This window comes from Trichechus manatus, unplaced genomic scaffold (assembly GCF_000243295.1).
Source record: "Trichechus manatus latirostris isolate Lorelei unplaced genomic scaffold, TriManLat1.0 scaffold00134, whole genome shotgun sequence".
Lineage (NCBI taxonomy): Eukaryota > Metazoa > Chordata > Mammalia > Sirenia > Trichechidae > Trichechus > Trichechus manatus.
Window position 1 is genome coordinate 5832522 of NW_004444070.1, and position 12061 is coordinate 5844582.

Consider the following 12061-nt stretch of genomic DNA (forward strand, 5'->3'; position numbering starts at 1 on the left):
GAGTGTTTTGTTTTTATATTTAATGCTTTTCCTTCTACTCTTTCATATTGTAAAGGTAACTGTTTTACTCTTTATAGTTAGTTAAGTTTCTCATAGGGTGATACTTTGAGACTGTGCAAATACTCTGTTTTTCATTGTACTTTGGCCTATTGGTTTTAGTATCCATGATGATTACTTATGGTTATTATCATGGTGTTTATGAAATAGTATTTTGTGTTTCAATCATTTCTTCTCTATTAATTGAAATCCTACAAGTAATATTTTCCATTTTTCCTTCTTTAATTTATTAATTAAATTGTTTATAGCAGTACAGACACTCCCTGGATTGCAAAAGAATTCCATTCCTAGGTCTGTCTTTAAGTCAAATTTGTAAGTTGGAACTGTTAGGTACGGTTTATACGTAATGTTAATGAAATGTTTGTCATAGTATATAGTATGTACTATACTTTTGTATGTTCAGAAAACATCAAAGGAACGTTTTTAGTTACACTAAGGCATATTTAATATAATTAAACACTGTTGCTGTTCGGCGCCTTCGAGTCGATTCTGACTGACAGCAACCGTATGTACTACAGAACAAAACATTATCTGGTCCTGTACCATTCTCATAATCATTGCTATGCTTGAGCTCATTGTTGCAGCCACTGTTTCAGTCCGTCTCATTGGGGCTCTTCCTCTTTTTTCTGAACCTGTAGTGTACCAAGTATGGTGTTCTTTTCCAGGGTCTGATTCCTCCAGATAACATTTCCTAAGTATGTGAAATATAATCTTGCCATCCTTGCTTTTAAGGAGCAATCTGGTGGTACTTTTTCCAAAACAGATTTGTTTAGTGTTTTGGCAGTCCATGGTTATATTCAGTATTCTTCGCCAATACGACAATTCAGAGTCGTCAGTTCATTGCTCTTCCTTATTCGTTTTCCAGCTTTCACATGCGTATAAGGCTATTGGAAACACCATGGCTTGAGTCAGGCGCACCTTAGTTTTAAGATGACATCTTTGCTTTTTTGCAGCAGATTTACCCAGTAGATTGCATCTTTTGATTTCTTAACTGCTGCTTCCATGGGTGTTGATTGTGAATCCAAGTAAAATTAAATTTTTGACAGCTTTGATCTTTTCTCCATTTATCATGATGTTGCTTATAGGTCCAGTAGTGAGAATTTTTGTTCTTATGTTGAGAAGTAATCCATATTGAAGGTTGCAATCTTTGGTCTTCATTAGTACATTATGTCCTTTTCATTTTCAGCAAGCAATTTGTGTTATCTGCATACTGAAAGTCGTTAATGAGTCTTTTTCCAATTCTGATGCCATGAAACCTTTTTGTTATAACTAACTATAGATTTTTATTGAAAATAATAAGTTTCTGCTGAAACACTGCACAAAAATAGTCATTTTGGTTTCAACCCCTTCTGATAGTGTAACCCAGTGTAGTCCACACCCCCCTCACCTCCTTGACGAAACCACTGGGGGGAAGGTGCATTCTGAGTCACGAGGAGTCAAAAGACCTGCAGTGGAGACTTATATAAATCATAAACACATCATAGGGGAACCAGATGTAGAAACTAGAGGTATTTTTTATTTGCCTGAGTGAGGACGTAGTGGGTCATGAAATCTGTTTCCAACTAAAAGAAGTGGTACAGCTATTTATAACATCACTTCTTGCTTTACCAGTTGGTAACCTTGGAGTCTCCAATGACTCTTATCTCTTTAAATGAACTTAAACTCCTTCCTCTTTCCAATTTCTGTATCTCTGTCATCTATTTGTATTTCAAGTACCCCCCACTTCCAGCAGCACTTTCTGATATCCTGGAAGGAAGATAAAAAACTATGCCATGCACATCCTGCCATCTGCTAATGTCAGGCTGGAGACCATTATAAATTTGTTACAGAGAGTAGGTTAATCCAAGGGAAAAGGGACAAATATATATGTGTGGAGGTTCATTTATCCCAGCTGTTGTGAGGCCCAATTTTCTCTAAGTTCATCATGTTCACACTGTTAAAGAACATACATGTGACAGACAATGGAGTGGTGAGTGGGTTCACCTTACCTTCTACTAACTGGTATCTGGTGGACATTTGTGTACTGTGTATTCCAACATCTTCAGGAAAATTTCTCCTTCATTAATAAAATAAGTAGATGGTACTAATTCTAACCACCAACTAATGCCTCGCTATTCCATGTGTGGTCCATGGACCAGCACCACTAGCACTACATGGGAGCTTATCAGAAATGCAGATTCTGGGGCCCAAACCTCAGGCCTGCAGAATCAGAATCTGCATTGTAACAAGATCCACAGGTGATATGTTTGTGCAAGTAAGTTTGAGAACCACTAGTCTAACAGACGGAAGTGTAAATAAGGACAGAATTACCTTGAGGCAATGAAAAGTAAAAGCACAAATAGAGTTTGAGGGGCCATAAATATCCTGGATATTACAATGAATTGTGGCCCTCTAAAGACAAAAAATACATAAACTGATACATAGTGTAGTTGTGGTATTAATTTTAATAGGTGATTAGAGAAAAAATGTCTAAAACAGTTCCTTTAGGACAATAAAGAAAAGTTGAGAAACACTAGCCCAGAGATGTGGAGGGGGGGAAGGCTTTGGTGAACAGTAAGTGATACTAAATTGATTTGATCAATATTCAGTATAATTAAGTTTATGTAATTTTGCTTTATGCTAGGAAGAGAAGATATTATTTGGATCTGCTAATCTGTTCACTTTTGCAACTTAAAAGGTACTATAAGAGATAAGTAACAGAGTTTAAAAGATTTACTTAATGTGTAATGATTTACATGAAACGTTGTCAATTCAGGTGAAGTGCCAAATTTTTCTTAGGTTAAAAATGTGTCAGTGTGCCTGCTTTTAGACAACAAGCGCATAAAATTATGTCATAATTTTCTTACTGTTTTCATTGCTATCGTGGTCACAACTTTAATTCTTTTGAGTCTAGCGTCATCAGAGCCATTGGTTTTAACTGGGGAATTCACATTGTTTACCCCAAATTTTTTTTTTTTTTTTTACGATTTAGATGCCTGCGTACTTGATACTTTTGGTATTTTCTTGGTATACTGTATTTTTAAGCAAATAATGCATGCCTTGTATGTTTGTCAACCGTACCCTCCCCAAACAAGGTGTTTTTTTAAGTTCCACCATCCTAATTTTTTTTTTACATGTTACTGTAAAAAAATTTGCATTGCACACTTACGAAAGTACCTTGGGGAGGATGTGGTTAGTGAACATAGAAGTCGTGCATTATTTCTGTAAAAATACAGCATCCTGACTGTATGATATTACATATCAAAATTACTATGTGTTATATCTGAAGTTCTTTGAAAATATGATTAATCATTGTTAGAAATACTTTTGGCTAATGTTTTTTGTATCGACTTTAGTGTTGCATTCGTTCTGTAATTAATTCCCTATAAAAAATACTGTGGTGTTTTGAATGTGGATACCACTAGAATCAAGATTTCCAGAACTCTTCCATAGAAAGTGACGGGTTTACAGACTGCTGCTGATCCAGAATTGCAAGGAACTGAGATTGACCTCATAGGACTGAGTGGACTAAAAGATATTATGATTACAATCACTACATCAGAGTCAAGGTCTCAGAGTAAAACAAGATAGAAAAACATAAACTCACCAGTTTGTTGAGTCCGGGTGAAAAACCAGGCTTATACTCTTAAACCACATAACAGAATACAAAACAAATAGGGAATTCAGGGCCTTAAAATGTATATACATCAATTCTTTGGTAAGATTGACTCAGTTCAACAGAAAAACAGGTCGTAAATAAAACTCACTAACTTGCCAGAATATCAGATAGATTTCAGACCGTATGAGAAAACTTAATCACCAAACAAGAATTCCCCAAAGAGGAAAGAAAAGACAACACAAACAGATACTCATTTTCCAAAAGTGGAAGGAAAAATAGCGGGCGGGAAGTCATTTTCACAAAGTGATTACTGAAATTTCAAATTGCTTCTAGCATATTCAGCTTATAGCGTATAGAATATGACCCCCAAACCAGCGTCCCAGTAGGGGGAGCTCCATACTCCCTGGTCAAGTATTATGTTGAAATTCAGCTCTTCCTGAGTCAAAATTCCTAACTGGGAGTCAGCTTCGGTGTTTCGTTTTACAGTGTACCCGTTGCATGAGAGTTCTCTTGTGGCTGGTGGGCAGCCTAATGCTCTGGCCCATCTTATGTCCCAGCTTATTCCAACACGAGTGTCTCTCTGTTAGTGACCGTTGGATGACAAGCTTCCTCTCAGCCACCTCACGACAGGCTCCTCTTGGCCCTGTCAGCACCCTCAGGATGGGCTCCCCTTGGCCCCCCTCAGGATGGGCTCCTGTTGGCTGTGCTGTCACCACTGAATGCTTCATGGCCCAGATGGTTTTCTACTTTTTGTCCAGGGTGATTGACATTTCCTGGGTAAGTTGTAAACAACTTGTGGTTTGATACTTTTTCTCTAGTCCTGGGCTTTTCCCACACTAAAGCACTTGAAGCTTTTAAACTGACCATTAAGTTCTTAGCACATGCTAACTCCAAGACCTACACCCTCTAGCCATACATAAGCCCTCTCCTACACTCCCAACGTGTTGTTGCTTTGTCCCTGGGTGCAATCCCCTGTGTAGCCCTGTGTCCATGCGTGCCGTAGTATCCTCTCTGGCACTTGTGAGTACTAAATTCTGTTTATTTTCTGGCCTTCTTGCGTGAGTCTCTCCTGCCTCATTTGACAAAGTATTTCACAATACCCACAGACCCTCTTTGCGTTAAAATTAACTCATGCATTCCATGGCCTCCACAGTATTTTTCAAAAAATTAAACTTGAGAAATTTTAGGTAGATCATGCTCTTTCAGCATCTTGTATTCACACCTCTAGGGTCAGAAAACATCTCTGGAAAATGGATAAATTGCTTCCTTCTTTCAAAGCTGTGTGGACAAGTTCACAGTAACTAATTAATCCTTGTTGTTTGCCTCAAACCTATTCCTCCTTTCACTTCTCCATTTTCAGAAAGGCACTACCATTTACTTGGTTTTTTAGCTTAGAAAAGGGGAAATCGGGAGTGTTGCTTCTCTTTTTCTCAGTCATTGCTCATTAAATCAACTCCTGCTACTTGTACCAACAAAACATACCTCTATTGTCTACTTCTGTGACAGAAGATGTTGGTTTCCCTAAATACTTGTTGTTTCCTTGGTCTTTAGTCATAGAATTCCTGATTTTCAGTTCTTACTGGGGTCACCTAGGAAGACCGTTTTATTTCCCAACAGTCCTCGCTACCATGTGGGACCATGTGACTAAGTTCTCTTCAATGAGCTGTAACTAAAAGTGTCATTATCTAATTTCTAAGAAATGTCCTTAAACGTAGAGGTCCTACCTTTCTCAGTATCATTGGCTACTGAATTCCGCGTTTCAGTTCATATACACATTTAAGAAAACCCAAGCTTTGTAGAGGAAATATGGACAGCTGTGGGCCGATCGCAAACACAAGGAGGAACCACTGATCCGTTTGGTCCTGAGTTAGAGTGCTCTGGGTTCCTGCACGGAAGTCCTCCCCTGTGCGCCGAATGTCCCCGTAACCGGAAGCAGGAGTGAGCGTCCTCGGTTGGCAGTCCTGGTCTCGTCCCTCAGGTGTGAGGTTGGTGTGAGTCTGTCTCTGGTCGGCATCACTTGCCTGCGTCTCTGTGCCCTGCGCCCACCTCCAGGTCGCCGCCCCCCCTCCCCTTTCTTCTCATCTGCCACTGCGCCCTAAGGCACACAGACACACACACGTTGTAAATCCTAACTTCTATGATGATATTGAAGCTGGATGAGAGGCAGTTATGTTAATGATGCAGGACACAATGTACAAGATTAGGTTGTATCTTGCGTTAATCTCTTTTGAGAAATAAAAGAGAGAAGCTAGCAGCGAGGAGAGGGATCTCATGCCACCAAGAAAGAAAAGCCAGGAGCAGAGTGCATCCTTTGGATCCCGGGTCCCTGCACTGAGAAGCTCCTAGACCAGGGGAAGATTGATGATAAGGACCTTCCCCCAGAGCCAACAGAGTCTTCCCTTGGAGCTGACGCCCTGGATTTGGACTCCAGCCCTCTGGACTGTGAGAGAATAAATTTCTCTTTGTTAAAGCCATCCACTTGTGGTATTTCTGTTATAGCAGTACTAGATAACTAAGACAACCCCTAAAAATCCATAGGTCTGCCACCTTTGTGGAATTTCTAGGAGTCTAGGGCCTGCAGCATGGTGATATGTCCTTTCCAATGTGAAGGACACGTTGGATCTGTTCCCTTCTACCACTGGGAAAGAGGCATCAAGCCTAGTGGCCTCTTTGGATTTTGGAGACAACATGCACATCATTTGGGCCTGCTATGCTGACCCATTTTCTGAGTAACCCTAACAGCTACCAGTTTTGAGTGGAGCCCGTGATATAATATGAACATGGGACATTTCCCAAGTATTTGAGGGTGCCTTAAACATGGTTTTTGTATCCATGAATACATGAAAACATTTTGAGCTTGTCATGATTCTCTTGGTTTTCTACACCATGTTCTTACCAACCTCCACTAGGACATGGAAGTCAGCAAGCATATAAAAGACCTGAACATCACTGTCACCATCTACCATGCTGACATACTGTGTACCATCGAGTCCATTCCGACTCAAAGCAACACTATATGATAAAGTAGGACTGCCCCATAGGGTTTTCTAGGCTGTAATCATTATGGGAGCAGATAGCCAGGTCTTCCTCCCACAGAGCAGCTGCTTGGGTTCGAACCGCCAATGTGTTTAAGCAGCTAAGCGCTTAACTATTGCACCAGTTGACATTCATGGAACACTTTACACAACAACATCAGAAGACACACTATTTCCAAGTGCTCATGAAATATACAGCAAGATAGACCATATGGTGGATTATAACACAAACTTTAGCAACAGAATAAAATGAATGAATAAATGAGTAAGAAAAATTGTGGTATATTCATCCATTGGAATAAAATAGTGACAAAAAATAACAAATTAACATTTATGTCCAATGACATAGATAAATCTGACAGACATTATGTTGACTAGATGAACTCAGATTTACTTCATACACTATGAATCCTATTGTGGGAATTCCAAAAATGGGCAAATCTTAGGCAATAACAGAACAGTGGTGACTCCTAGGATGAACATCAACTGGCAAAAGGGCAGGAGGGAATCTTCTTCTGTCCTGGAAAATTTCCCTAATTTGATCTCAGAGGTTATATGAGTCAATATCCAGATGTAAAAACTCATTGGGGTTGTACACTTTAGTACACACCACTTTATTACATGTGTGTGAGACGAAAGTAAACACTTTATAAATGTCATTTTCAAAGGTACTTCACATTTTACCTACTGGCCTTCAGAACGACTGGTACTTCCTTGCCTCTCATCTTGGAATACTCTGCTCTCCAGGGCCCAGAGCCCTTGGAGAGGTCAGACTGGGTGTGCACAGTCTGTACCCTGCCCCTAGGGAAAGATCCCTGATATGCAGGAGATGACAATCCATGAAACGGAAGCTAAACTAGAGACTTCACCAGTTCTATAGATGGAGAAATATTTATGAGGAGCAAAGAAATCATTTCTCTAAAGAACATGGTAAAAATTTTTCTATTTTTGCAAACACCAACTTTCTCTGCTCCTCAAGGGTATCTTTGATGACCAAAATTCGCGTGTCAGCTCGTATACGCATTTAAGAAATCTCAGGCGTTTCTCTATAAAGGAAAACCTTGGGCCGGATTCCAAACACTTGTGGGAACCACTGATCCCCACGGTCCCAAGTTGGCGCGCTCTCGGTTCCCTCACGGAAGCCCACCGCTGTGCACCGAGCGTCCCCGGAAGCAGAAGTGTGCGTCCTGGGTCGGCAGCTGTGGTCGGTGCCTTCATGGTCCGATGTGAGGTCGGTGTGGCCCTGTCGCCGGTGGGGCTGCTCCGCTAGCGGGTGACCCGGAGCTCCTGTCCCGGGTCTGAGGGCGCTGCGCCCGCTCCCCGCGCACTCCTGGTCTCCCAGAGCCTCGGGACTCCCTGTAGCCGGGGAGCCGCCGCCGCCTGGCCGCGTCCTGCTGACTCCTCTGGGCTCTCTCGGTGCGTTCACAGGTGAGGTCGTGGGGACCCTCGCCGCGCACACGCGTGCTTCTCGGGGCAGCAGCGTCAGCGGCACAGGGAGCGCGTGAGAAATGCAGGGTCCCGGGCCTCACGGGCGCCGGGGTCGCTCGCCTGCGTCTCCGTGCCCTGCCCCCGCCTCCCGTCCGCCGCCCCCGCGCCCCTTTGTTCTCTTTTCTTTTTCTTTACAATCCAGTCTCCGCCAGACTCTGCCACCTCGTCTGCCACCGACCCTAAGGGGCACACACTGAAACACGCGCTTACACAAGTGCTCACACACACAAACACTACACTTTGAGCACTGGCTCTCACAGGTTCCACTGTATTTTCTCCCGTTCTGTAGGTTGGCTCTTTGTTGACAGAGCCCTTTGGCGTGCAAGATTTTTAATTTGTTTTGTTTTCTATTGCTCGTGCTTTTGATATCATATCTAAGAATCCATTGTTGAAAAATAGTGTGCGGAGGAAATAAGTGTCCTTATTTTTTAAAATCGTAAAAATATTGCATGTATCATAAAGGTCAAAATTGCACAGAGTGAAAGTGATCATTAAACACCGCTTCTAACCTCAACATCGGTAGAAAAATGTGGTGCTTTTTATTTTTCCTTCTGCTTCCCTAGAGATACATATCATAAAAGTACTCCATTTTTGATCTGGAGTTCGCCTTGGAGACGTGACTGTTAATGTAGTCACTTTGTGTCAAATGCAAACTTTGATTCAAAACTACTGAATTTTCCTGCCCCTTAGATAACACCACAGTATCAACTTCCATATTTCTAAAGGCCCAAACCATGCCAGAACTGTGCTTTTCCTTTCCTTTAGTTGAAGCTTCAGAAGTGGGAATGCAGCCTGTTTCAGAGGTCACGGCTGGATTCTTCGTGGCCAGGAGGAGAGCCCACATGTTGAGATACGGTCTCTTGGATACCCGTGGACTTAGACACCAAGCTGTTCCCATCGTCCATCTGGGACACTAAGGACTGTAAGGCTCTGAAACCTAACATGCCGAAGACAGAGCTTTTAAAGTCTCACCTGAACAAATCGACTTCTCACCTGGCTTTCCCAACCAGTAAGCAGCATCAATCTCCATTCACTAGATTAGGGGAAATAGTCCAAGCTACCCTGAGAGGAGAGCTCCCTTATGAAAGCAGCCTCTGAACTTCCGTCTACTTTTCTTTTGTCATAAGAAGGTACACTCTCCTCCCAGCAGCAAGAGGCGTATTTCAACAGTGTAAACCAAGTAAAATGCCAGTCACATATAGAATAAGATCCACATATTTTATGTTGGCCAGCAAGATCCTCCGTGTTCAGGCTTATTAGTAGCTCTCTGACTTAAATTTATAACACCCTCATGTTAGATGTTATTAGGTGCTGTCGAGTTGGTTCCGACTCATAGCAATCCTATAGGATAGAGTAGAACTGCCCCATAGGGTTTCCAAAGAGTGGCTGGTGGATTTGAACTGCCGACCTCTTGGTTAGCAGCCGAGGTCTTAACCACTATGCCACCAGGGCTCCCATGTTAGATACTGGCACATTTTAAAAACACTTTTTCAAAGATATCAAGATTTCCCCTGCCTTTCAGCCTTTGCACCAGCTGTTTTTTTTTGAGTAGAGGAAAACTTTTTAACCATAGGAATGCAGTAATTCTTATAATTCAGGTCTCACTTCAGATGTCACCTCCTCAGAGTGCCGTTCCTGTTCCCTCAGTTACTGCCACTCATTTCTATGTTTAAATATTGCTGTTTTCACCATGAGGTAAATCCAGTTTAGACTGACATTCACCTTCATCATGTAAGTACAGATGGACTGAGTTGAATGTTACCTTTGCTTTCATTGTTCTATTTCCCTACGTGACAGGCTTCCAGCAAACAAAAAGCTGGAGCTCTGCATTGTGCTGATGGCAGCTTTCACACCCTTTCTGCTGTGTTGGTCGCTTAGGGTTCTGGTGAGTCCAGTAGAGCTTGGTTGGCAGCCAGAGGTTGCTGTTTCAATTAAAATTAATTAAAAGGAAAAGTCCAGTTCCTTGGTAGCACTATTCATACGTTCAGTGCTAAATAGACTCATGGTACTAGTGGCTGCCATATTGGACTGTGCAGAAACAGAACCGTATTCACAGAATGTTCCCTTGGACAGTACTACTCACGAGCATATACAAGAGGCGTTAATCTGTGTGTGTCTGCAGTGATCAGTGTAGTAGGCCAGAGAGAACAAGAACCAAATACAGAGTGTCTGCCCATAGGTATATAGTCTAGCGCGGGACACAGTTTTAAATAAATAGGGAAAAACCAAGGACGACTAATACTGTAATAGACGCACCTAACCCGAGAGTGCTGTTAAACTACTTGAAAAGGAAAGTCAGTTTTATTTGGCTACATGCATGGTTATGTAGGGTTGATTGCGTGTTATATGGTTCGGGGTAGTACGAGTATTTCAATTGGGAAAATTGAGTGTGTGAATCCCTGAGGCAACAGAGAGCCCAGTATCACCTATTCTTGATGGAAGTCAGAGGTGACCGAAGCCGAGAAAACAACATGTGGGTGGGGGGGGTGTCGTGTGAGGCAGTCTTGGAGGAGGCAATGGCAGCAGGTCATTCAGAAGCATGCTGACTACTCTGGGCTTTTTGAAGGCCAGGGGACAGCCACTGATGGGCGTGAAGCAGTTCCCATCCTGCAAATAGATTTTGGAAATGACAGCCGTGATTGAATGACATTAGGCAGGGGCTTATTATGAACAAGTTAAGAAGACTGAGGAGGCCTAGGCATGGAAATTGGTTGCGAATCAGGAAGATAGTGCAATGATGTAGATGGCTCAAAGGGCATCCGTTCATACAGCGCTCATTACTTGAGTTACAGGCTTAAAATCAGTGAACGCTTTCCACCCTTGAATGTCATTATGGATAACCCAGTCATCTTTTTAAAATGTGGGTTTTGGTTAAGCAATTCAGGTGTGGGGCTTGAGATTCTACATACTGAACAATCTCCTAGTTTATGCTGGAAATAAAAAGTCTAAAGGAGGACATGAATTAAAATTAGAGAGTGCTGTTAGACAAAACAGTAAAAGGAAGGATAATGCTTAAAGCAGAGCTACTGGTGTAAAGATCATGCGAGAGAGAGAGAGAGAGAGAGAGAGCGAGCGAGCAAGAACATTGACACTGAGACCCTGGAGTGAAAGTATAGGAGGCAGCTTGGACGGCAGCAGGGTGGAAAGAAATCGGAACAGAGGGAGGAGACAGCACCTTGGAAAACTTAATGATTCTCTGATTTATTTGTTGATCGATTTATTATAAGATAAACAAAGTGTTTGTGAATCCTTCCAGATTTTTCAGAAGATTAGGGACTGGTGGTATCATGGTTTGAGAACAAAGGGGGAAAAAATCAAGTGGAAGAAAGAAATGTTAATTGCAAAAGCAACAGAAAAATTACTGGTCACATATTGCAGTGGTGTAAATGAAATGAAAAAAATTTTAAGAAGCACTATAGAGTTTAAACAGCACATTAATTAAAAATGAATGAACCATGAGTTCTTTGACAAAACTTGAAAACTATGTTCTTCCTGACAATTCACCCACATTAATATCAAATAACATTGAGTGTGTTGATGTATAAGGGACAAAGTTACACAGGTGAACCCACAACTTCACCGTTGGACCCCTGACTCCCTGGAGGAAATCAGGTTCAAGTTTTGCAGCCTGGCCAGGCCTGGTTGCTTCTCATGCTCTGGGATAAGTAAATTCCTCCATCTGTGACCTTGTTGCAGAAAGAAGAGGCCCTTGGAGCTGCATGAAGAATGCAGGCGTGTGCTCTGGAGGCTGGAGCCTGTTCTGCCTTCAGTGCAAATGCCCTCAGGGTGGAGCATGGCCCTGAGCCTGGGAGGAGGCCAGAGACCTGTCACTCCCTGCTTAATACTATTTCCTCCCCGTCCTTCTTCCATTTCAGGTCTCAGG